The following is a 13,847-nucleotide window of genomic DNA, read 5'->3' on the forward strand; positions in this document are numbered from 1 at the left end:
TTCCCCTCCACAGGCCTCGAGGTGAAGGAAGCATTCGTAATAAAGTTCTCCGTGTGAATGGTTGGAGGATCTACTGTTCCATTGGAGCTCTAGTTTTAATTTGCGTAGTATTTGAGATTGTACTTGTACTTGTACTTATGTGAGAACTGAGGACCATTGTCTTATGTTGGAAATTAGTATTGCTTGTATCTCTTGACGTTTTAGTTTGTAGTATATGTAAATTGTGGAACTTTTGATGTATATTTGGGATTTATCTTGTAATTTATTTGAGGACTGTAGTGAACGACTGAGTCCCGGCGAGAGCTGGGCAGGCGGTCCGCCGAACCCTTTGGTTCGCCCTAGGGTGAGGTTGGGCGTCACAGGTGGTATCAGAGCTCAAGTTTTAGATCTCTTGCAGTGTTATCCTAAGCTTTTAATGTTAGGATGCCGGATTGTGGGTCTGGGTTGAAATTATAAGTGATTTCTTGTAGGAATGCCAATCCGACAAGTGGGATTAGCCAGTAACCTCTTAGTCTCTGCTAGGAAAAATGCTTGAGTGACTTTTGACGCGATATCTTTGACTTGAATAGTACAAGTTGGAATGTCGAGGACACTTCTTTAAGGGGGGAGAGAGCTTGTGAGAAACCCGAAAATTTTCACATTTTCTAGGCATTATTTTATTTTGCCTACATTTATTCCTTTGTCTTTAAAAATATTAAAGTTTCTATGCATTTTCATGAGTAAGTACAGTTTTAAAATCATTTTCCTAGTATGAGCTAGTGTATGTTAAATTTGAAACGCATTATAGCGTGGGACCCGCTAGTGCGATAAAATTTTGGTGCTTAAGTGATTTTTGTGTTAAGTGCTATTACTTTACTAGGTGTTAAGAGATAATTAGAGGTTACCAAATGGATGAACATTGGAGAGACCAAAGAATAGTTTTAAAACCAAAAGGTGACATGTGTCACCTTTTTAGTCAAAGTTGGACTTTGACCACTATTCACCAACTTTACTAAATGCTAAAATTGATCAAAATATCATCTTCATTTGCTCCATCTTGGCCGGCCATTGAGGAGAGAAAAAGAGAGGAAAGTTTCATCTTGTTTCTTCAAATCCAAGTCCAAATCTTGAGTTCCAACCGTTAGTTTCTCAAATTACTCCATAGAAACTTCTTGCTTAGGAAGATTGGAGGTAGTGGTGGTGTGATTAGAGAAGAGAAAGGACTAAGTCATCACCTTTCTTGAGATTTCAAGGTATCATGTCTAGTAATCCTTTCTTTGTTCTTAATAATGGTTTGTTAGTGACTTGTGTTGGCTTAAGAGGTGATTTTGTGGAAGATTTCATGTTTTTTGGTAGAGATTGATGAATTTCTGATTTTTACATGATTTTTCTGATTTTATATGTTTAGTGTTGGTTAGTCATGGATTGATGGTTTGTTACAGTGCAAAATGGAGTTGGTATATGTTGGAAATGATTGGTTGTGTAAAATTTCTAGCTTGATACGAAATTCCAGATTAGGGTTTCAATTAACCCCTTTTCTGCCGGTTCTGTTCGGCTAGGTTGGAGGGCGAATTAGCCCTAAAACATGTAAGTTGTAGAAAATGGTGTTAATTAGTTGCCTGCAAAATTTCAGCTCGATCCGAGCACTATAGCATGTGAAATGACCGAAATACCCTTGACTGCCCATGAGCCCTATTTCGCGCCCAGATTTCTATTTTCGTGGAGATTTCCATTTTTGACCATGAAAATGCATGATTTGGCTTTGGAGGTCTTCATAAGAAATGTAGATTTATGTCTTGTCTTCGAAACGCCATAAGATTCGTTTCAATCCGATAAGTGTAGCTTCAGTTATGGATATTGTGCCGAAAGATGTATTTGATAGTTTATGATGTGTATGTGGTTGATTTTGAGATGAATTGGTGTAGCTTGTGGATGGAAAAGTTAAGAAAATTAAGGGGGCATGACTGTCTGATTCTTTGAAAAGTATTTTGATTCTTGACCTTTGATTGGTAGGGCTTGGATTTGGCCAAAGGCAATTATATATGATGGATGGTTCCTGAGCCGTGGAGGTGGGTGGCCCCAAAACTGTTTCCAAGCTACTTATTGAAACTGTTTCTGACATTATTTATTCGATTGCATATCATGTGTGCTTGTGATGTGAGTTCATGACATGTTTTGGCTCCAAAAAGGAGTTACTTGGAATTCGTGCCGCTTAGAACCAACGGCTCCACCACTGTTTACCATGGAGCAAATGGCTCCCTATACACTGTTTCACTGTTAACTGATCAAACTGAGCGTTTGGCCGTCTAAGTACCATGATTTCACTTGGTCCACGAGAGCAGTAAACGTACATTTGATTACTGAATCATGACCATCATTTGAAACGAACTATTTGAGAAATGATTTGATACTGATTTTACTGGTTACTCGCTGAGCTTCTAGCTCACCCCAAAACTTATTTTATTCCCCTCACAGGCCTCGAGGTTGAAGGAAGCATTCGTAATAAAGTTCTCCGTGTGAATGTTGGAGATCTACTGTACATTGGAGCTCTTAGTTTTTTAATTTCGTAGTAAATTTGAGCATTTGTACTTGTACTTTTACCTTATGGAGAACTGAGACCATTTTTGTCTATGTTGGAAATAGTATTGCTTGTATTCTCTTGACGTTTTAGTTTGTATTAGCTATATGTAAAAATTGTGGAACTTTTGAATGTATATTGGGATTTATCTTGAATTTATTGAGACTGTATGTGAACGACTGAGTTTCCCGGCGAGAGCCTGGGCAGGCGGTTTCCGCCGAACCCTTTGGTTCGCCCTAGGGTGAGGTGGGGCGTCACAGGTGCGTATCAGAGCTTAAGTTTTAGATCTCTGCCAGGTATCCTAAGCTTAATGTTTAGGATGCCGCGATTGTGGGTCTTGGTTTTGAAATATAAGTGATTTCTTGTAGGAATGCAAATCCGACAAGTGGGATTAGAGTAACTCTTAGTGCTCGCTAGGAAATGCTTGAGTGACTTTTGAGGGATATCTTGACTTGAATAGTACAAGTTGGAATGTCGAGGACGACATTCTTTTAAGGGGGAGAGAGTGTGAGAACTCGAAAATTTTCACATTTTCTAGGCATTATTTTATTTTTGCCTACATTTATATCCTTGGTCTTTAAAATATTAAAGTATTCTATGCATTTTTTATGAGTAAGTACAGTTTTTTAAAATCATTTTCCTAGTATTGAGCTATGTGTATGTTAAATTTGGAACGCATTATAGCGTGGGACCCGCTAGTGCGATAAAATTTTGGTGCTTAAGTGATTTTTGTGTTAAGTGCTATTACTTTACTTGGTGTTAAGAGATAATTAGAGGTTACCAAATGGATGAACATTGGAGAGACCAAAGAATAGTTTTAAAACCAAAAGGTGACATGTGTCACCTTCTTAGTCAAAGTTGGACTTTGACCACTATTCACCAACTTTACTAAATGCTAAAATTGATCAAAATATCATCTTCATTTGCTCCATCTTGGCCAGCCATTGAGGAGAGAAAAAGAGAGGAAAGTTTCATCTTGTTTCTTCAAATCCAAGTCCAAATCTTGAGTTCCAACCGTTAGTTTCTCAAATTACTCCATAGAAACTTCTTGCTTAGGAAGATTGGAGGTAGTGGTGGTGTGATTAGAGAAGGGAAAGGACTAAGTCATCACCTTTCTTGAGATTTCAAGGTATCATGTCTAGCAATCCTTTCTTTGTTCTTAACAATGGTTTGTTAGTGACTTGTGTTGGCTTAAGAGGTGATTTTGTGGAAGATTTCATGTTTTTTGGTAGAGATTGATGAATTTCTGATTTTTACATGATTTTTCTGATTTTATATGTTTAGTGTTGGTTAGTCATGGATTGATGGTTTGTTACAGTGCAAAATGGAGTTGGTATATGTTGGAAATGATTGGTTGTGTAAAATTTCTAGCTTGATACGAAATTCCAGATTAGGGTTTCAATTAACCCCTTTTCTGCCCGGTTCTGTTCGGCTAGGTTGGAGGCCGAATTAGCCCTAAAACATGTAAGTTGTAGAAAATGGTGTTAATTAGTTGCCTGCAAAATTTCAGCTCGATCCGAGCACTATAGCATGTGAAATGACCGAAATACCCTTGACTGCCCATGAGCCCTATTTCGCGCCCAGATTTCTATTTTCGTGGAGATTTCCATTTTTGACCATGAAAATGCATGATTTGGCTTTGGAGGTCTTCATAAGAAATGTAGATTTATGTCTTGTCTTCGAAACGCCATAAGATTCGTTTCAATCCGATAAGTGTAGCTTCAGTTATGGATATTGTGCCGAAAGGTGTATTTTGATAGTTTATGATGTGTATGTGGTTGATTTTGAGATGAATTGGTGTGTTGCTTGTTGGATGGAAAAGTAAGAAAATTAAGGGGGCCGCTGTCTGATCTTTGAAAGTATTTGATTGCTTTGACTTTGAGTTGGGAGGGCTTGGATTTGGGCAAGGCAATGATATATGATGGATGTTCCTGAGCCGTGGAGGTGGGTGGCCCCAAACTGTTTCCAAAGCTACTTATAGAACTGTTTCTTGCATTATTTATTCGATTGCATATCATGTGTGCTTGTATGTGAGTTCATGACATGTTTTGGCTCAAAGGAGTACTTGGAATTCGTGCGCTTAGAACCAACGGCTCCACCCACTTGTTTACCTGGAGCAAATGGCTCCCTATCACTGTTTCACTTGTTAACTGATCAACTTGAGCGTGGGCCGTCTAAGTACCAATGATTTCACTGGTTCACGAGAGCCAATAAACGTACATTTGATTACTGAATCATGACATCATTGAAACGAACTATTGAGAAAACTGATTTTGATTACTGATTTTACTGGTTACTCGCTGAGCTTTCTAGCTCACCCCAAAACTATTTTTATTCCCCTCCACAGGCTCGAGGTGAAGGAAGCATTCGTAATAAAGTTCTCCGTGTGAATGGTTGGAGGATCTACTGTACCATTGGAGCTCTAGTTTAATTTGCGTAGTATTTGAGATTGTACTTGTACTTGTACTTATGTGAGAACTGAGGACCATTGTCTTATGTTTGGAAATTAGTATTGCTTGTATCTCTTGACGTTTTAGTTTGTAGTATATGTAAATTGTGGAAACTTTTGATGTATATTTGGGATTTATCTTGTAATTTATTTGAGGACTGTAGTGAACGACTGAGTCCCGGCGAGAGCTGGGCAGGCGGTCCGCCGAACCCTTTGGTTCGCCCTAGGGTGAGGTGGGGCGTCACAGGTGGTATCAGAGCTTAAGTTTTAGATCTCTGCAGTGTATCCTAAGCTTAATGTTTAGGATGCCGGATTGTGGGTCTGGTTTGAAATATAAGTGATTTCTTGTAGGAATGCAAATCCGACAAGTGGGATTAGAGTAACTCTTAGTGCTCGCTAGGAAATGCTTGAGTGACTTTTGAGGGATATCTTGACTTGAATAGTACAAGTTGGAATGTCGAGGACGACATTCTTTTAAGGGGGAGAGAGTGTGAGAACCCGAAAATTTTCACATTTTCTAGGCATTATTTTATTTTTGCCTACATTTTTATCCTTGTCTTTAAAATATTAAAGTTTCTATGCATTTTTATGAGTAAGTACAGTTTTAAAATCATTTTCCTAGTATGAGCTAGTGTATGTTAAATTTGAAACGCATTATAGCGTGGGACCCGCTAGTGCAATAAAATTTTGGTGCTTAAGTGATTTTTGTGTTAAGTGCTATTACTTTACTAGGTGTTAAGAGATAATTAGAGGTTACCAAATGGATGAACATTGGAGAGACCAAAGGATAGTTTTAAAACCAAAAGGTGACATGTGTAACCTTCTTATTCAAAGTTGGACTTTGACCACTATTCACCGACTTTACTAAATGCTAAAATTGATCAAAATATCATCTTCATTTGCTCCATCTTGGCCGGCCATTGAGGAGAGAAAAAGAGAGGAAAGTTTCATCTTGTTTCTTCAAATCCAAGTCCAAATCTTGAGTTCCAACCGTTAGTTTCTCAAATTACTCCATAGAAACTTCTTGCTTAGGAAGATTGGAGGTAGTGGTGGTGTGATTAGAGAAGGGAAAGGACTAAGTCATCACCTTTCTTGAGATTTCAAGGTATCATGTCTAGCAATCCTTTCTTTGTTCTTAATAATGGTTTGTTAGTGACTTGTGTTGGCTTAAGAGGTGATTTTGTGAAAGATTTCATGTTTTTTGGTAGAGATTGATGAATTTCTGATTTTTACATGATTTTTCTGATTTTATATGTTTAGTGTTGGTTAGTCATGGATTGATGGTTTGTTATAGTGCAAAATGGAGTTGGTATATGTTGGAAATGATTGGTTGTGTAAAATTTCTAGCTTGATACGAAATTCCAGATTAGGGTTTCAATTAACCCCTTTCTGCCCGGTTCTGTTCGGCTAGGTTGGAGGCCGAATTAGCCCTAAAACATGTAAGTTGTAGAAAATGGTGTTAATTAGTTGCCTGCAAAATTTCAGCTCGATCCGAGCACTGTAGCATGTGAAATGACCGAAATACCCTTGACTGCCCATGAGCCCTATTTCGCGCCCAGATTTCTATTTTCGTGGAGATTTCCATTTTTGACCATGAAAATGCATGATTTGGCTTTGGAGGTCTTCATAAGAAATGTAGATTTATGTCTTGTCTTCGAAACGCCATAAGATTCGTTTCAATCCGATAAGTGTAGCTTCAGTTATGATATTGTGCCGAAAGTGTATTTGATAGTTTATGATGTGTATGTGGTTGATTTTGAGATGAATTGGTGTTGCTTGTTGGATGGAAAAGTAAGAAAATTAAGGGGGCATGCTGTCTGATCTTTGAAAGTATTTGATTGTTTTGACTTTGAGTTGGAGGGCTTGGATTTGGGCAAGGCAATGATATATGATGGATGGTTCCTGAGCCGTGGAGGTGGGTGGCCCCAAACTGTTCCAAAGCTACTTATGAACTGTTTCTTGCATTATTTATTCGATTGCATATCATGTGTGCTTGTATGTGAGTTCATGACATGTTTTGGCTCAAAGGAGTACTTGGAATTCGTGCGCTTAGAACCAACGGCTCCACCACTGTTTACCTGGAGCAAATGGCTCCCTATCACTGTTTCACTGTTAACTGATCAACTTGAGCGTTGGCCGTCTAAGTACCATGATTTCACTGGTTCACGAGAGCAATAAACGTACATTTGATTACTGAATCATGACATCATTGAAACGAACTATTGAGAAACTGATTTGATTACTGATTTTACTGGTTACTTGCTGAGCTTCTAGCTCACCCCAAAACTATTTTATTCCCCTCCACAGGCCTCGAGGTGAAGGAAGCATTCGTAATAAAGTTCTCCGTGTGAATGGTTGGAGGATCTACTGTACCATTGGAGCTCTAGTTTTAATTTGCGTAGTATTTGAGATTGTACTTGTACTTGTACTTATGTGAGAACTGAGGACCATTGTCTTATGTTGGAAATTAGTATTGCTTGTATCTCTTGACGTTTTAGTTTGTAGTATATGTAAATTGTGGAACTTTTGATGTATATTTGGGATTTATCTTGTAATTTATTTGAGGACTGTAGTGAACGACTGAGTCCCGACGAGAGCTGGGCAGGCGGTCCGCCGAACCCTTTGGTTCGCCCTAGGGTGAGGTGGGGCGTCACAGGTGGTATCAGAGCTTAAGTTTTAGATCTCTGCAGTGTATCCTAAGCTTAATGTTTAGGATGCCGGATTGTGGGTCTGGTTTGAAATATAAGTGATTTCTTGTAGGAATGCAAATCCGACAAGTGGGATTAGAGTAACTCTTAGTGCTCGCTAGGAAATGCTTGAGTGACTTTTGAGGGATATCTTGACTTGAATAGTACAAGTTGGAATGTCGAGGACGACATTCTTTTAAGGGGGAGAGAGTGTGAGAACCCGAAAATTTTCACATTTTCTAGGCATTATTTTATTTTTGCCGACATTTTTATCCTTGCCTTTAAAATATTAAAGTTTCTATGCATTTTTATGATTAAGTACAGTTTTAAAATTGTGACAGCCCCACCTTCCCCTAAGGCGAACCAAAGGGGTTAGCGGACTGCCTGCCCAGCTCTCGCCAGGACTAACGGTACAGTTTACGTCAATCTATAACGTTCCGGAACATCACATTGCGCGCAAACAAGTCAAAAACAGAAAATAAAAAAAACGAAAATTGAAGCCAAAATGAATAGTGCAGGACACGTCAGAATCCGGCCGGATTCTCGGCCGGATACAAGGCCGAGAGCAATCTCAAAAATTTTTCAAAAGTCCCACTCAATCCGGCCGGAAATCCGGCCAAGATTACGGCCGGATTGTCTGGCCGGATACCGGCCAGTGAGCAACTGGCCGGGTTTCCAATTTTTTCTCAAGCAATCCGGCCTGCAATCCGGCCAGAAACTGGCCGGATTCGCCACTGTACAACTTCGCCAATTTTTTTTCTTTTCCGTTTGAAAGTCGTGTCACTCCGAAATCCAACCAAACAACATCCAAGCATATATATACATTGAATTTCAACATTTAACCAAAGTGGCATGCCATAAACATTCATTAAGGAAGTACATATTCGGTTTGCCTATCAAAAGGAAATGAACCCGTTACACATTAGGGCTTCATTTCAAGAGCTATACAAAAGACATTTACAAGCTCAACTTGGCAATTAACTATCCAATCCATCCTCAAAAGTAATTATATCCCTGTAAGGAAAACAAATAACACGGAATGAGCTAAAGCCCAGTGGTATACTACTACATAAGCAACCAAAGTCACATAACAATGAACTTTCATTTAAAGTGCACAAATAAGCAGTAAAACAAAACGGTAAAAGGATACGGTCGGCTCTCAAGAGCCCAATTCCACGCTTGCCAACTTGATCCAATCTCAATGACCCTCCGTCAATGTTAAGAGTACCAAACCGTAGACCTCACTATACTTCCATTCCTTCCACCCAACATACCCCAACCGGGCCCGCACTCCAATTCAGTAGTTTTTGGTAATACTCGAGTTTACCGGAACCAAGGGTCTCATTACCACAAGGTTCCCCAGTACAGTCCCCGTGGCAATTCAATCTTCACGACCAAGCCCTCGCCGGCTCGATTCAATTGACTACCGAACGGGGTTGAGCTCAGTAATACAGTAAAGCAGTCGGACAATCGTCCAAACTACACCAATTCAGTTTCCATGCATGGAATTCAGTATCTCATATAACAAGTGCAGTATTTCAGTAAAACGGTAAATAGCCATGAAGGAAATCACAAGGGGTGAGGGCGGTCAAGTACACCCTCACCTCAATCACTTCCAACAACCAATTAAGCCTTCAAGGCATCAAATACACATAGCACAAAGCCACATTATAACAAGTAAGTGAGTAGTATACTCACCAAGCAAGAAAGTGGTGTTTCATACACCGTGGTCACCAAGACGTCGTGAGCTACCGTCACGTCCTAACACAGGTAACACATTCAATGAGACTCGATACCGAGCCATATAGCAATGCCAATCATAACCCTAATAGGGTTTTACAACCATATAAAAGCATGATAGCAAACCAGAAATTAAGAAAGGGCTTTAATGTAGGCCTTGATAAGAAAACCGGTTTGACGTCATAATGCGGTAATGGCACAACTCTCACTACAATTATCGGATGGGGGTGTAAGACCCACCATATCGAAGCCAATAAATAGAGCTACAACAATGTAGAAGGTCACTCAATCCAGTTCCTAACACAACTAGGTCAAATATGCCAAATACTAGACCAGAATTCCCAAAACAGGTTTGCAAATCACACAAAACTGTAATTACTATAACTCAGTCTATACAAGTCCAAATGCCGAAATTCCAAAGGCATATGGTAGCTAAGACATCCAGCTACATATCATCAGAAGACACTAACTTCAAAATCCAAACCAATTCCAGTCAAAACAGACAATTACTATCGCAGTTCGGACATTCTGTTCACCAAAAACAGCAACAGTAAAAACGACATAACTCACTCTATACCACTCCAAATGCCATGAAATTTTGCAGGCACTTCATACTCATTAATACCTACAACTTTCATGTTTTGAGCAAAGTCCAATTCGGCCTCTATCTATGACCTAAAATTTCGGACAGATTAGGGGTTTATGAACCCTAACTTTTCACAATTCACTTCAAATCCAAAATTGGTTGCATTTATCCACAATTCACACCTACTAGAGTCATTATAGTCAATTGCCAATCATCAAAGATGGCTACAACATCCATTCCATATTAAACCAGAAAATTCATCATAAAAATTAAAAACTTCACCAAATCAAGCCAAACCAAGAAATAAATCATATAATCCATCACTTTAGCCACTTCTAAGCCAAACATAAGCATCATTAGATGTAGTAGGGTGTTCAAGCATCACTTACCAAGAAATCAAGAGATGTAGAGAGGTTGACCACCTTAGACCTTCAAACAAACTTCACTAATACACTTACTAGCACTAGAAGAAAGGTTTTTATGGAGTAGAATCTAATCTAGGCTTTTGTTTGTAGGAGATTAAGGCAAATGGAAGCTTGAAAGTTGGTGGAAATTCCTTTCTTCTTAGCTCAAGGAGAACCGGCCACAAGGAGAGAAAAATGGTGAATTTTGTGCAATTTTTTTGATATTTAATCCTTTGGTCAAAAAAGTCAAGAAAGTGAATAGTGTTTCTTAAAGTCCAACAAATGAGAAGATGACACTTGTCACCTCATTAAAGGCATTCTTATCTTTCTTTTCTCTCTCACATCAATCACTTCACACACACTACTTATCTCTTAACACCCGATAAATTTTTCACAGTATCCGAAACTTAACCTTATTGGCCGAATTTTTCCGAACTTTTCGCACTAGTGGGTCCCACATCCACTATTTACTCTTAATTTTCTAAAAACTCACCAATACTTGAAAAATCATCTAAAAACTATAATTGCTCATAAAATCCACTACGAAAATATGTCTAAGCCAGAAAATGCAGAAAACATGCATTTAAGGGAAAATAAACCCTAGGAAAATAATTAGGGTTTTACGGGTTCTCACACTCTCTCCCCCTTAAAAGAATTTCGTCCTCGAAATTTCTCACCTTAATTCCCGAAAAGGTTTGGGTATTTCTTTCGCATTTCATCTTCCACTTCCCAGGTAGCTTCCTCAACTCCGTGGTTTCTCCATAGCACTTTCACTAGCGGAATCTTCTTGTTTCGGAGCTCTTTGACTTTTCGATCGAGTACTTGGACCGGTTTCTCTTCATAAGCCAGTGATTCGTCCACTTCAATCTCCTCCGGTTGCAATATATGGGATGGGTCTGGATGATACTTCTTTAGCATCGAGACGTGAAATACATCATGGATTCGAGATAGACTGGATGGCAGTTCCAATCGATACGCGACCGCTCCAACCCTCTGAAGGATCTTGTAGGGTCCGACGTACCGCGGTTGAAGTTTCTTTCCTTTACCCGTTGTAAGACTTCGTAAGGGTGTGATTTTGAGAAATACATGATCTCCAACTTCAAATTCCAAATCTTTTCTTCGGTTATCTGCGTAGCTCTTTTGTCGACTCTGAGCTGTTTGAAGTCGTTGCCTTATCAACTTGACCTTCTCTTGAGCCTCTTCCATCCATGGAATAGTTGCCGGGTCTAAAGCTTTCTTTTCGCCAACTTCATCCCAGTAAATCGGCGAGCGGCATTTGCGTCCGTATAGGGCTTCATACGGAGCCATTTGGATCGACGAATGGAAGCTATTGTTGTACGCAAACTCTACCAAGGTCATGTGTTGACCCCAGTTGCCTCCGAAATCCAGAATGCAAGTTCGTAGCATGTCCTCGAGAGTTTGAATCGTCCGCTCTGACTGTCCATCCGTCTGAGGATGATAGGTCGTGCTCAAATTCAGTTTCGTCCCCAGGGTTTCTTGGAACTTTTGCCAAAATCGTGACACAAACCGTGGATCCCGATCGGAAACGATGCTCACAGGAACACCGTGTAGTCTTACAACCTCATCCATGTACAGTCGAGCCAACTTGTCCATTGAATACTTCATGTTCACCGGAAAGAAATGGGCCGACTTGGTTAATCGATCAACGATCACCCAAACGGCATCGTGTCCTCTTTGCGTCCTCGGTAAACCTGAAACGAAGTCCATCGTGATGTTTTCCCACTTCCACTCGGGTATCTCCAAGGGTTGTAACAAACCCGATGGTTTTTTATGTTCCGCTTTCACTTGTTGACAAATGAGACACTTTTGTACGTATTGAGCAATTTCCCTCTTCATGTTGTCCCATCAATAAGTCCCTTTCAGGTCCTGATACATCTTGCTGCTGCCCGGATGGATTGTATACTTGGACCGATGAGCTTCCTCCAGAATCTCCATTTTCAACGACTCCACCTTCGGTACCACTATTCGGTTCCGATATTTTAAAATACCCTCAGGACTCAAATTAAAGTCCGTAGTTTCTCCCTTATCCACTTTCTCTCTCCATTTCTGTACCATCAAATCTTCTTTTTGTGCCTCTTTAATACGTTCCAATAGAGTGGAGGTAACCCTAACATTGCCAAATATCACCTTATGGCTCCCTAGACAGGGTTTCCACTCGCACACGGATTCTAGCAAATCCCACTCCTTAATCATTAGCCCTGCTATTTGCACCTTACGACTCAAGGCATCTGCTACCACATTTGCCTTTCCCGGATGGTAATTGATTGTACAGTCGTAATCTTCCAGAAATTCCATCAACCTTCGTTGCCTCATGTTTAGTTCCTTCTGGGAAAAGAGGTATCTAAGACTTTTGTGATCCGAATACACTTCGAAAGTCACCCCATATAGGTAATGCCTCCACTTTTTCAGTGCAAAGACAACTGCGGCTAGTTCCAGATCGTGCGTCGGGTAATTCTACTCGTGAAGCTTTAACTTCCTAGAGGCAAATGCAATTACATTCCGATTCTGCATCAAAACACACCCCAGGCCTTCTCGCGACGCATCTGCATATACCGCGAACCCGTCCACTCCATTTGGCAAGACCAGTACCGGAGCCGTGGTCAATCTTCTCTTTAATTCCTGGAAACTTGTTTCGCAACGGCCGTTCCAGATAAACTGGCCATGCTTCTTTGTCAAGTCAGTTAGGGGTCCTGCTAGTTTGGAAAAATCTTGAATAAACCGTCGGTAGTACCCAGCTAGCCCTAAAAAGCTACGAATTTCCGTGGGGGTTTCTGGCCTCTTCCAATTTGTCACGGCCTCAACCTTCGCCGGTGTAGACACCAAATTTTGGTGTAATTTCATTTGCTGTTTATTTTTAATTTTTTCATTTTAGTTTTATTCGATTTTTAGTTTTAGTTTCTAGTTTTATTTTTATTTTTAAGCTGTTAGCATAGAATCTCTTGGAAAATGAATGAAAATGAGAAAGTGAAAAGAAAAGAGGAGAGAAAAGAAAAAAAGAAGAAAATTGCCCACAAAATATGTTTTATGTCTTCTAAATTCAATCTTTTGGCATTTTGTTTATTTTTGTTAAGTTATTTTGGAAAAAAAAAGAAAAGAAAAAAAAAGAGAAAAACGATGAAAATGGGAAATGGAAAAGAAATGGAAATTGCACTTTATTGTTCTAGTTTATTTTTCATCAAATGTTAATTATTTTGTTTTGGTTATTTCTTTTTATTATTATCAATTTTGTTTGTTTCAAAAAAAAAAAAAAAAAAAAAAAAAAAAAAAAAAAAAAAACATTCCATTTCTGCCGGAGTGCCGACCATCTCCACTTCAACACAAAACCTCCTCTAGCCGTGCACCATTTTTTCTCTCTACCATTCCACTTCAAAACCCAGACCACTACAACATTTCCTCCCCACCT

This window comes from Coffea eugenioides, chromosome 2 (assembly GCF_003713205.1).
Source record: "Coffea eugenioides isolate CCC68of chromosome 2, Ceug_1.0, whole genome shotgun sequence".
In the NCBI taxonomy this organism is placed as follows: Eukaryota; Viridiplantae; Streptophyta; class Magnoliopsida; order Gentianales; family Rubiaceae; genus Coffea; species Coffea eugenioides.